We start from the raw sequence: 12,985 nt of genomic DNA, 5'->3' as shown, positions 1-12,985 counted from the left end.
TTTTATAGTAGTTTCTTTTAGATTTGTATACTGGCTTATTTAAGTGATTGCTTTCCAATTGTGATTTCCTCCATTCTATATCTTTTTACTTTTTTATTTAGAAGAGCCCTTTCAGTATTTCTTTTAGAATGGTTTAGTATTGCCGAACTCTTTTAGCTTTTGTTGGTTGGAGAAATTCTTTATTTCTCCTTCTATTTTAAATGATATTCTTGCTGGCTAGAGTGTTCTAGGCTGCAAATTTATCCATTTTAGAACTTTGAATATATCTTGCCACTCTCTTCTAGCCTATAGTGTTTCTATAGAGAAATCAACTGATAGCCTTATGGGGGTTCCTTTATAATTAACGCTTTATTTTTTTCTCCTTCTGCCTTCAGGATCTTCTCTTTAACTTTTGCCATTTTTATTATAATATGTCTTGGTGTGGTCCTATTTGGGTTCAACTTGTTTGGGGTCTTCTGTGCTTCTGGTATATTGATATCAGTTTCCTTTAGATTTAGAAATTTTCAGACATAATTTCTTCAAATATATTTTCAATCCCCTTTTCTTTTTCTTCTCCTTCTGGAATTCCTATTATGTGTAGATTGGCTCGCTTTATATTATCCTGTAGATCTCTTATAGTTCTTTCATTTTTTTTTAAATTCTGTTTTCTATCTGTTGTCCTGACTGGGTGATTCCCATTATTCTATCTTCCAAGTCACTAATTTGTTCCTCTGCATTATTCATTCTGCTTTTTAGTGCCTCTAACTTAGAATGAATTTTCTAATTTTTCTATGTTTCTCCTTATATTTCCTAGTTCCTTTCTAAAGGAATCTGTATTGCTGTTCATTTCCCTCTTAATTCCTTGATATTCACCCTTCATTCCTTCAGTATTTTCACTGCCTCCCTTTTGAAATCAATGTCTGTCAGACTGCAGTGGTCCATTTTATTGATTGTTGCTTCAGGCGAACTCTCCTGTTCTTTTAACTGGGAATGGTTCCTGAGCTTTTTCATCTTGCTTATGTTTTTCTTTTTCTGTGAGTTTAGGGAAGCCAAACTGTAGTCTTGGAGGAGTACTTCTATGCAAGAGCACCCCTTTGTATTTTGTAGGGGGTTACTATTTATTTTTGGCATGGGAGTTTGGATATTTGCTGTCTCTTTCTTTGGTGTGAGCAAACTGCTATCCTCAGGGTACCGAGTGCGTTTTCAGGGAGAAGGAGGCAATGGGTAGGGCTAGTAGTCAGGGCCTGTTTGCTGGGCTCTTAATAGCAATGAGGACCTGCAGGAAGATGGTGCAGGCTGCTCCTAGTTGCAGGGCCCTGGGAAGTAGTAATGAAACTTAGGCAGATTTATGAGGTGTCCAGAGCATTTGACAGTGGCAGTGGCAGAGTGTGTGAATTCCCAGGGGAGTGAGAGTGACAATAGGTAGTGTTCAATTGCAATGCCCTCCTCTGAGGTGACTGGCGCTGCAAGTGGTGCCTGTTCAGGGACCCCTGGTGGTAGTGAGCTATGTTCACCTCTGGGGTCAATGATAACTGCAGTGGTTTGCCCCCGCCACCTTTAGACCACACAAGAAACACCCTGTCCCCCTTAGCCCACACAGGAGGTGTTGCACAGGCTGCTCCTAGTTGTAGGATCCTGGGAAGTGACAATGATCAAACATGTGGGCACTGCACAGAGCAATTGTCAGTAGCACCAGCAGGGCAGGTATGCTCCCAGGAGAGTGAGAGCAACCTCAGGTGGTGTTCAGTCGAATTGCCCTCCTCTGTGATGCCCTCTGAAGTGGCTGGGGCTACAGGTGGTTCCTGTTCAGGGACCCCTAGTGGCAGTGGGCCATGACCACCTCTGGAGTCAGAGATTACTGCAGTGGTTTGTTCCCACCACCTGCAGACCATGCAAGAAGCACGCCGTCCCACTTAGGCCACCAGGACATGCTGCACAAGCTACTCCTAGTTGCAGGGTCCTGGGAAGTGACAGTGATCAAGCCTGTGGGTGCTGCCCAGAGCGTTTGGCGGTGGCAGCAGCAGGGCTGGTGTGATCCTGGGGTGCAAGAGCAACAACAGGTGGTGTTCGGTTGCAATGCCTTCCTCTCTGGTGCCCTCTGAGGTGACTGAGGCTGCAAGTGGTGCCTGTTCACGGACCCCTAGTGGTGGCAGGCCGTGTCCACCTCTGGAGTCAGAGATAACTGTGGTGGTTTGCCCCAGACACCTGTAGAACCATGCAAGAAGCACCCCATCGCACTTAGCCCATGCAGGAAGTGCTGCAAAGGTTGCTTGTAGTTTCAGGGTCTTGGGAAGGGACAGTGATCAAGTGCCTGGGTGCTGCCCAGAGCATTTGGTGGTGGCAGCAACAGGGCAGGTGTTTCCTGGGTTGGGGTGAGTGAGAGCAACAATAGGTGGTGCTCAGCTGCAATGCCCTTTTTTCTTGCTGACCCCTGAGGTGACTGGGGCTGCAGGTGGAGCCCACTCACAGTCCCCCAGTGGTGGCAAGCCACACCTCCCTTTGGGCTCTGAGGTGACTGCTGCAGCCTATCCCTTTAGATCACACAAGAGGTACCACATCACACTTAGCCCTGCGATGCCTTAACCCACACAAGAGGTACCTAGCCACCCATAGCATGCACCAGAGGTGCCCCACCCTCTGAAAGCCTGCAAGCTTGTGCAGGGAGATTCCTGTGGTGGTCAGCTCCTAGCGCTCTTGACCTCCCCAACAATGGAACCTTGCTTTTCCTGCAGACCCAGACTTCCTCCCGGTTCCCTCTGCTGTGGCGTTCCACTTCCCATCCCATAGCACACTACTCCCCTGGTCGTGGCAAACTACTCCTTAGCCCCTTAGTCTGTCCCCACACAGCCAATCCTGGTCCTCTCCCTGGAACTGACCTCCGGAGCCTGAGTCTCAGCACTTAGGCTCTGTCCGAATATCTCAGGCTGTGGTGTCTGGGGCAGTGGTTCAGATGATCTGTGCAGTTCTCACTCTACTTTGCCCTCCTCAGTCCAGCTGCTGTGCTTTTCTTGGGGACTTTGAAGTCCCTCCATCTTGGCTCATTTCCTGGTAGGTTAGGTGGCTTCCAGGGTGTGGGTTCCTCTTCTCTTTCACAGCTCCCTCTCAGGAACACTAGTCCCATCCTGATTCTTTCTCTCTCTCTCTTTTTCTTTCGTTCTACCCAGTATGTCAAGAGTTTCTTGCCCTTTTTGGAGGTTTAAATTCTTCTGCCAGCATTCAGTAGATGTTCTGTGAAAATTGTTTTACATGTAGGTTTTTTTTTTTTTTTGATGTATTTGTGGGAGAAAGTGAGCGTGACATCTTACTCCTCTGCCATCTTGATTCTTCTCTTGAGACTGTGTTTTTTAAAATCACCAAATTTCTGGTAATTTATTACATCATCACAGATAACTAATAGTCCTTATCATATACTTCTAGCACTATTCATGGTTCCTAACAGATGTCTAAATGCCACATTTTCCACCTCTATATATTTATATATTCTGAAATCTCTTGAAAGAATTAATGTTTAACTTGTTTAACTTTATGATTTATATATATATAAATCATGTGATATGATTTCATCTGGTAATTCAGATTTAACTTTTTTATGTTCCAAAATTTCCAGACAAATTTTAACAGTTTATTAGGTATAAATGAAAAAGTGGATAAATTATTCTTAATAATTAATAAATTTTGTTTATCAAGAGATAGCATAAAGAAATGAAAATGCAAACTATGGATAGGGAGAAATTATTCACAATATATATGTGAATAGCGTATACTAACAAGAGTAAGTATAATATACAGAGGGTTTAAATGTTTGTACCTAACAAGCTAATGTTAATTGTCTGACTGAAATTTGTCAACGATTCAAGAAAGAACCTGATTATTATCTTTGATACCAAGTTATTTTATTCATTCATTCATTTTTCTTTTTACAGCCGCACCTGTGGCATTTGGAATTCCCGGGATAGGGGTCAAATTGGAGCTGCAGCTGCCAGCCTACACTACAGCCACAGCAATGTGGGATCTAAGCTGCATATGTGACCTATGCCAGATCCATAACCCATTAAGTGAGGCCAGAGATTGAACCTGCAACCTCACAAATACTATGTTGTGTTCTTAACCCACTAGCCACAAGGGGAACTCCAAATTCCTTTAAAAGCATTCAAAAATTTTGTAAAACATTAAGAAAGATAATATGAGAAAGAAAGTGTGTATAGATGTATGACCAGATCACTCTGCTATATAGCAGAAATGGAGAGAACAATGTAAACCAACTATAATAGAATTTTTAAAAAAGAAAAAATCACTTGTGAATATAAAATCTTTGACCTGAGTAAAGGAAAGAATGACCAGAGTCTCACCTTTACCCGTGACCTAGTGTCCTGGAATTAGAATAACCCAGTCACCCAACCTCTGATAAAGACAAAAAAGAAAACGGCAAAGGAACTGCTTGAAGCCAGGAGAATGATAAATTGGGAGAGGTGCATTATGGTTCTAGATTATGCAATAACCTCCAACTAGCCTCCACTTTACACCCTCCAGTTAAGATCTTTTGCTGCCAAACTCTTCCCAAAGATTATTTTTAGAATGTTATGTCTTAATTCAGAAAAGTTTAACTATACCAAAATACACTTCTCTGCTACTCCTTTAAGATGTTCGTAATCTTTCTTCATCCTATCCTCCCAGGTGAAGTTCTGTTTCTCTTGAGTCAGACTATTTATTTTATCAGCCCACAACTGCATTATGATAATTTCTCTCCAATTCTTTCTTTATGGTTATTTCCTAGCTATAAATTAAATTGAGTTTAATAAATGCATTCACTGAGCTCCTCCTCTACACAAGACACTGTGCTGAAATGAATTCATACACTGCCTTCAACACTGCACACAGAGTCTTTTACATGCTGAATCCTGAGAAGATATACAAGATAATGAATGAATAAATGAATAGTGCTATTATAAATACCTTCCTACCTTACCCCTTTCCACTTTATTTTTGAAAAAGAGATAAAGTATCAAGATTCATTTTCTCCCCAAAGCCTTCTGTGATTGCTGATTCTTAAAATATTCTTTTTTTCTATAGCTCTTATAGTCTACACCCCATACTTAAATTATGATCCAAGGGCCAGAGTTTATTAGAAGTGCAGATTCTCAGGCCCTACACTGGCTCTATCAATTCAGAGCCTACCTTTTAAAAAGATCCTTGGTACTTCATAGAAATATAAAGTATTAAAGAAGCAGTGGTCTATACCATGGAATTCAACATTTTGGGGACTCATATTATCTACATTGTTGTTTTTCCTAACTAGTTAATTTCTTAATTGTAAAACACAGGGACTGTCACATGCTTTGTGGCAATTGTTGACTTGGTATATAATAGGCTCTGAATAAATGCCTATTTACTCATCACATTCAGATATGGCCAAGATCTTTATAACTCATAAACCTTGCATTATATTTAATATATAATACTTAGTAATGGTATGAAGTGTAGTCATATAAATCTAACACCATAACTGGAAGAAATATTTAACATTGACACAATAATCTAACATAAAATTTATTTTGAAATGTTTTCATTTTTCTTTTTTGATTTTCAGATTTTTAGAAATTGAAGTATAGTTGATTTACAATATGTTAGTTTCAAGCATATAGCGTAGTTATTCAGTTTTATATAGACACACACCTATACGCAAGCATGTGTGTGTGTGTGTGTGTGTGTGTATGTATATGTACTTTTTTTCAGAATCTTTTTCTTTATAGGTTATTACAAAACATTGAGTTCCCTATGCTACACAGTCAATCCTTGTTGGTTATCTATTTTACATATAGTACTGTATATATGTTAATCCCAAACTTCTAAGTAACCCTCCACCACCCCCTTTCCCCTTGATAACAATGGGTTTGTTTTCTATGTCTATGAGTCTGTTTCTATTTTGTAAATTAGTTCATTCGTATGTGTTTGTGTGTGTGTATTTTAGATTCCACATACAAGCAATATCATATGATACTTATCTTTCTCTTTGATTTACTGATAATACCTAGGTCCATCCATGTTGCTGCAAATGGCTTTATTTTATTCACTTTTATACCTGAGTAATATCTCCATTGTGTGTATGCCCATGGTGTGTGTATAGATATACCACATCTTCTTTACCCAAGCATCTGTTGATGGACATTTAGGTTACTTTCATTTCTCAGTTGTGGTAAATAGTGCTGCAATGAATAGTGTAGTGTATGTATCTTTTTGAATTATGGTTTTCTCCAGATATGTGACCAGGAGTAGGATTGCAAGATCACAGGGTAGCTCTGTTTTTTAGTTTTTTAAGGAACCTCCATAGTGTATCCATAACGGCTGTACAAATTTACATTTCCACCGATGGTGTAGGAGGATTCCCTTTTCTCCACACCTCGTCTAGCATTTATTGTTTGTAGACATTTTATAATGGCCATTCTGACCAGTGTGAGGTAATATCTCTTTGTAGTTTGATTTGCATTTCTCTAATAATTAGTGATAAGCATCTTTTCATGTGCCTGTTGGCCATCTGTATGTCTTTTTTGGAGAAATATTTATTTAGATCTGTTGACAGTTTTTTGATTGGGTTATTTGTTTATATTGAGCTGAATGAGTTCTTTGTATATTTTTGAGATTAATCTCTCCTCAATTGCATCATTAGTAAATATTTTCTCCCATTCTGTAGGTTACATATATATTTTTTTCATTTAGTTTATGGTTTCCTTTGCTGTACAAAAGCTTATAAGTTTGATTAGATCCCATTTGTTTATTTTTTTCCTTATTTCCATTACTCTAGGAGGTGGATCTAAAAGGATATTGCTGCAGTTTATGTCAAAGCGTGTTCTGCCTGTGTTTTCCTCTAAGAGTGGTATAGTATCTGGTCTTACATTTAGGTCTTTAATCCATTTTGAGTTAATTTTTGTGTATGGTGTTAGGGACTTTTCTAATCTCATTCTTTTCCATGTAGTCCTCCAGTTTTCCCAGTACCGTTTATTGAAGAGACTATCTTTTCTCCATTGTGTGTTCTTGCCTCCTTTACTATAGATTAGTTGGCCATAGGTGTGTTGGTTTATTTCTGGGCTTTCTACCCTATTCCATTGATGTATATATATGTTTTTGCTCCAGTTCCAAACTATTTTGATTACTGTGGTTTTGTAATATAGTCTAAAGTCAAGAGGCCTTATTCCTCCAGCTCTGTTTTTCTTTTTGAAGATTGTTTTGACTATTTGGTGTCTCCTGTGTTTCCATAGAAATTTGATTTTTTTTTGTTTCTAATTCTGTAAGAAATGCCATTGTAATTTGATAGGGATTGCACTGAATCTATAAATTGCCTTGGATAGTATAGTCATTTGACAATATTGATTCTTCCAATCTAAGAATATCATATATCTTTTTATCTCTTTGTGTCATCTTTGACTTTTTTCATCAGTATCTTATAGTTTTAAAAGTACAAGTATATGCCTCCTTAAGTGGGCTTATTTGTAGGTACTTTATTCTTTTTGATTTGATGGTAAATGAGATTGTTTTTTAATTTCTCTTTCTGATCTTTTATCATTGGTGTATAGAAATGCAGTGTATTTCTGCATATTAATTTTGTATCTTATTTCATTTATTTCATAATACTCTTTTTTTTTAAATGGCTCTATATACAGTATTTGGAATTTCCCCAGCTAGGGACTGCAGCAATGCAGGGTCCTTTAATCCACTGTGCTGGTCCAGGGATTGAACTTGTGCCTCCGCAGTGGCCTTAGCCACCGCAATCTGATTCTTAATCCAGTGCACTACGGCAGGAACTCCATTTTTTCTAATAATATTCCATCAACTTTAAAAAATCTCCAGAGTCCAATGAAATTTGAAGCATTGCCTTTAGCTGTAAAGTCTCCTTTTATCTAGAAGAGCCACTCCTGTTCTTTTGTGCCTTTCATAATGTTGACATTTACAACAAAGACAAAAACATAACAGGCCAGTTGTTTTATAGAATGTCCCTCAGTTTGAATTTGTTTGCTGAATACCTTATTATGACATTTGAATTAAATACTGTTTTGGAAAAAACATTAAATAAGTCATCTGTCCTTTTCAGCATATCATAGCAAGAGGCACACAGTGTCTGTGTATTTAATATTGGAAGTCTTTAATTTTGTTTGTTTGTTTTTTTTTTTTTTTTTTTTTTTTTTTTTTGTCTTTTTTTTTGTTGTTGTTGTTGCTATTTCTTGGGCCGCTCCTGCGGCATATGGAGGTTCCCAGGCTAGGGGTTGAATCAGAGCTGTAGCCACCGGCCTACGCCAGAGCCACAGCAACGCGGGATCCGAGCCGCATCTGCAACCTACACCACAGCTCACGGCAACGCCGGATCGTTAACCCACTGAGCAAGGGCAGGGACCGAACCCGCAACCTCATGGTTCCTAGTCGGATTCGTTAACCACTGCGCCACGACGGGAACTCCGGAAGTCTTTAATTTTGAAGACTTGATTGAGGTGTCTGACAGGTTTTTCCATTGCTAAGTTATCCTTTTCTCTTTTTAATTAATAAATAATATATTACTATGAAGTCCTCGAGACTATATGAATATCCTATTCTCAATCATTCATTTAATGGTTTTAGTATCAACTAATGATTCCTTTTTATATCATTTATTATTTTAGTTGTTTCTAAAGGTAATTTTTAATCTGTCATCGCTGCTACAATTGTTGTTTATCATTCTTCTGTGCAAAACAGCTTCCCCATTACTCCTCCATTGTATTTTTGAGTATCACTAATGACTCAGTTAACATACACATACATTCAGTGTGTGATACTTCATTACTCTCATTATTATTTTTGATGTTCTAAGTGCTCCAGATGGAAATTCTTTCCAGCTCACTTCTGTCTTATGTTATACCCTCTTACTCTCAGGATACCAATAGGATTCTGAGCTTTCCTTTCCTTTCACTGTTCATATTTTATGTAATCTTCCACTTCTCCAGTAATCCTTCCTCCTCTCCTTCTTTTTGATGAAGGACATTTAGTAAGCCAAATACAGGCACTGGAAATGTGCATTGTGACTGAGATATCATTGCTTCTAGGCCCTTTCAGTGATCAGAGCTGGGAGAATTGTGTGTTTGTGTTGATATTTCCAAGTCCAAAGGCAAAGTCATGGTATTTGGAGGTAGAGGTTTTTGGGAGGTAATTAGGTTTAGATGGGGTCATGATTTTGGTACCCTCATGATGGGATTAGTGTCCTTACCAGAACAGATAGAGACTACAGCTTGCTTCCTCTCCTTCCTGTGGGGACACAGAGAAAGCGAGCATTTCCAAGCCAGGTTGAATGCTCTCACCAGATCCTGATTCTGCTGGGTAATAATCTCAGTCTTTCAGCCTCCAGAACTGGTGGAACCACAGGTTAAGGATCTGGCATTGTTATTGCTGTGGCTAGGGTCACTGCTGTGGCATTGATGAGATCCCTGGCCCCAGAACTTCCGCATACTATGGGTGTGTCCCCCTTTCAAGAAAACCCAGTTGCGAACCTTGTGTATTCTCAGAGATGAATATGTGCTTTCTTTTTCCATGCTTAATAAGGTAGGTAAGAATGATATCTCTGATCACTTGTTTTAAAAATATCTGTAATAGTTATAAAATAAATAAGTAGCAAGTATGTATTCTATGACAGAGGAAATATAGCCAGTTTTTGTAGTAACCGTAAGTGGAATTTAACCTTTAAAAATCGTGAATCACTATGTTGAGCACCTGCAACTTATGTAGTATTGCATATCAACTCTACTTTAATTAAAAAAAAATTCAAGGTAGTTGGGATTAGTGTTCAGAATACACTGACTCCTGCTACTCCTCCTTTGAGTGGAATGTACTTCCTGTCTCAATATATGTTGGATTTGGCCATGTGTGCTTTTGGTCTCATGACAGGCTGAATATACCCCTCAAGCCTGAGTTTGGCCAAGTAATTTGCTGTGACTTGTGGATTATAGCAGGCATGATGCAAATAAAGTTTGGAACATGATTTCAGAGTGGGGCTTGTATCTCGTTTTCTGCCATTACCATGAGAGGAACGTCCCTTGGGTAGTTGCTGTCTGCTTCATCCCAGGCTTCTGAATGAAAACATATTAAATGGAAGAGAGATGAATAAGCAGTGAGAATCAATCTATCTGGAATCACAGTTTAAAATAGATCATATGTACGAGAAATAAATGTTTGCTTTTGTATGCTATTGAGATTTTATTGTTGTACATATAGTAAAAGCTGCCTGATAATATATCCTTTTATTTTGAAGCAATTTAAATTATTTTTAAGTATCAGTTTTGATAATTTGATATGATGAAACATTTAACTCTTGTAAGAGATAAACCGATACTCACCCATTATTGACTTAGGTATGATACTCATAAAAAAATTAATAAACGGAAACCTAAATTAGAGTCTGGAGACCAGCAGGGGGAGCTCTCATGCCCTGCGATGATGGCAGAGCCCAACAGGAAGGAGGAAGACTCACTCCTCTTTTTTCCTGGCAGGAACTCAGCCAATGGAAAACCATGGACTCTGTGTTACTGTTGTCTCCAGCTTCCTTTCCTTTTTATCAAAGGGTTCTCTTTCCCTTAATATGTGGTGGACTGGCATATAGCTCAATAGGATTATAGACCCTGAATTGCAATTCTCTGCTCATCCCAAATAGATTCACCTCTGCTGGAGAAACATCTAGCAGTCTATTTGTTTGGGTTTAATATTTCCTTAAAGTCTATTTTTTTTTCACTATTAGGAAAAATGCTTAAAAAGCAAATTGTCATAGAAAAATTATGTATGGTGTTATTAATTTCTCATTCATGTTAAGTGTATATGACAATTAAAAGAAGGAGTGAGGTAGGAAAGCATAGTGGACGGGGAAAGTATAGAGTTTGAATTCCTTGTTCATACCAAGAAGTATAGATGTCACTCTAGACGAGTCAGCTTTCTCTGGAATATTGTCACCACAATACTGGTTGAAATTTTTTTGAATTCATATATAGTTCTTTGCATAGTGTCTTCATCCTTGTGTTTGTTTTAGACTACATCTGCAAAACTCTGAAAATAAACTTACTTTAGAAGGTGAAATTGTTAAAAATAACTCTCTTACCAACTTATTTTTCCAACATGAATATAGTTTCTCGTCAGTCACTTTCTTAATGTTGTATTCCCACTTTTATACAAGTCCACATTTGTATTCACTGTATATTATAGGCAAAATTACTCATGGAAAGGTAGACTCTAGATAGCTTACAGATCTATATTTGCAATATACCAGCGCATAGGGAACTACTAGACCATCTTCAAAATCACATCATAAAGGAAAACTTTAACCATTGGAATTATGTAAAATTGAGGATTTTCATGAAGCAAAAAAGAGCACAGATCATAGAATGTAGAAGACACTGTCCTAACAAAACATAACATTATTATTATATACAACATAACATTACGTTTTGTATCTTGAATATACAAGTGATTACTAAAATGAAGAAAGCGTCCAAAATAGAAAATGAGCAAATGATTTTGAAAAAGTAATGACCAGAAAAGTAAACCTCAAATTTCACTAATATATGAAAAGATCTTAAAGTTATTATAATCATATAACTGCAAATTAAAACAACCTTGTGATTCACTATACCTCTCTCAGCCTAACACAAAGTGAAAAGTGTTGGTGGCTATGTGGGATTTGGGAATTCTCTAGTGAGACTGTAGACTGGTGTAGCCTTTTTTGAAAAAAGTGTGCTATTGCTTAGTCATCAATTATCTTCCTGAATATAAGTCCTGGAGTAATTTTTATACAGATCCATATGTGTTTATGTATATATATGGTCCTTTCAGTAAGTTAACTGTGGAAATGAATGGTTGGAAGCATTTTGGATCTCCATTTCAAGGGAGTGAATAAGTAAAATGTACTTGATTCATGGCAATTTTGCTATAGTTAGATCCAATTGATTTGAATTCCACACAACAAGAAGAATAGATCTTAAAATCATAGCGCTTAGTGAAAAGGCTAAGAAAGAGAATTAGGTACAAAACACAAAAGTCTTTATGAGAGTTAAAATACAATAATATACATTTTGAAAAACTATAGCAGATATAAGATTAAATAGTTGTGCATGCAGAGAGATTGAAGAAGAGTCTAGAATAGCAGGAAATCAATAAATAATAAGAAAGATGTTAAAATAACACCCCCATGCCAACTGCATGATTTACATTGAAACTTAATGATTACTCCAAAACCACCACATAGAGATAGCTCCATTGTTGTTACAGTAACAAAATGTGGCATGAATACAATCTCTAAATTAAATGACTGTGAATAGGTGGTTATCTGATAGCTTTTATAAAACAGAGTGGATCCTTAAATATGAGTAATTTTAAAATATGAGGGGGAATTAAGTATTATTCTGCTTTGTAGAACTGTTAAACTAAGTCACAGTCTGTCAAAAACACTTCTTTGTAACCTATTTTTAGAACCTGTGTGGTCTAAAATATCTAAAAAAAAAAAAAAAAAAAAAAAAAACCTGTACATGGAATCTGAATCCCTGAAATTTATAGGCTGGAGTATGTATTGCAAAAAAGCCAATTGAGATACAGTTACCAAGTGTGTGTTTTTATACTGGTCTCCAATAGAAAGATAAAGCATAGATTTGTGATTGATATGAAAGTATATTTCCCCAAAAAGAAGTCTGATTAAAATGGAGTGTTAACTTCATGTTGAGCACCCTGTAGATAAAATGTTTCTAAAATTTTCATGTGCCAGCAGATGGATACTGATTGAAGGAGAATATGATGGGGGACTATTAACTAACAATTTCTTGGACATGGAGAAAATCATTGAATTTTCATCAGAGAGTACCAAGCAGAAGTTGTCTCTTGTTTAGGTATTCCACCTTGGAGGTTATTATATTCATTTAGCTTTTAATTTAGAACAATTAATGCTGGAGTTCCTGCTGTGGCTCAGCAGTAACAATCCCAACTAGTATCCATGTGGATGTGGGTTTGATCCCCT

General features: G+C 37.5%; 1 protein-coding gene and 1 long non-coding RNA gene across 5 annotated transcripts in view; both read left to right on the top strand.

The window, feature by feature from the left end:
* LOC146406061 (uncharacterized) overlaps positions 1 to 12,985 on the top strand; it is a 171,314-nt gene that overhangs the window by 32,848 nt on the left and 125,481 nt on the right. The gene's annotated exons all lie outside the window — the stretch shown is intronic.
* Positions 4,626 to 12,657, top strand: LOC146406063 (uncharacterized). Its single transcript, XR_014805020.1, has 2 exons — positions 4,626 to 8,109; positions 8,431 to 12,657. It is a non-coding gene; the product is annotated as an uncharacterized LOC146406063 (long non-coding RNA).

The sequence above is a fragment of the Sus scrofa genome, chromosome 1, assembly GCF_054392235.1.
Source record: "Sus scrofa isolate SSC_HxYL_T2T_F1_AM1 chromosome 1, Sscrofa_HxYL_maternal_Yorkshire_Landrace_v2.0, whole genome shotgun sequence".
In the NCBI taxonomy this organism is placed as follows: Eukaryota; Metazoa; Chordata; class Mammalia; order Artiodactyla; family Suidae; genus Sus; species Sus scrofa.
The sequence above is the reverse complement of the archived record's forward strand: the minus strand, read 5'-3'. Positions and strand labels throughout refer to the sequence as shown.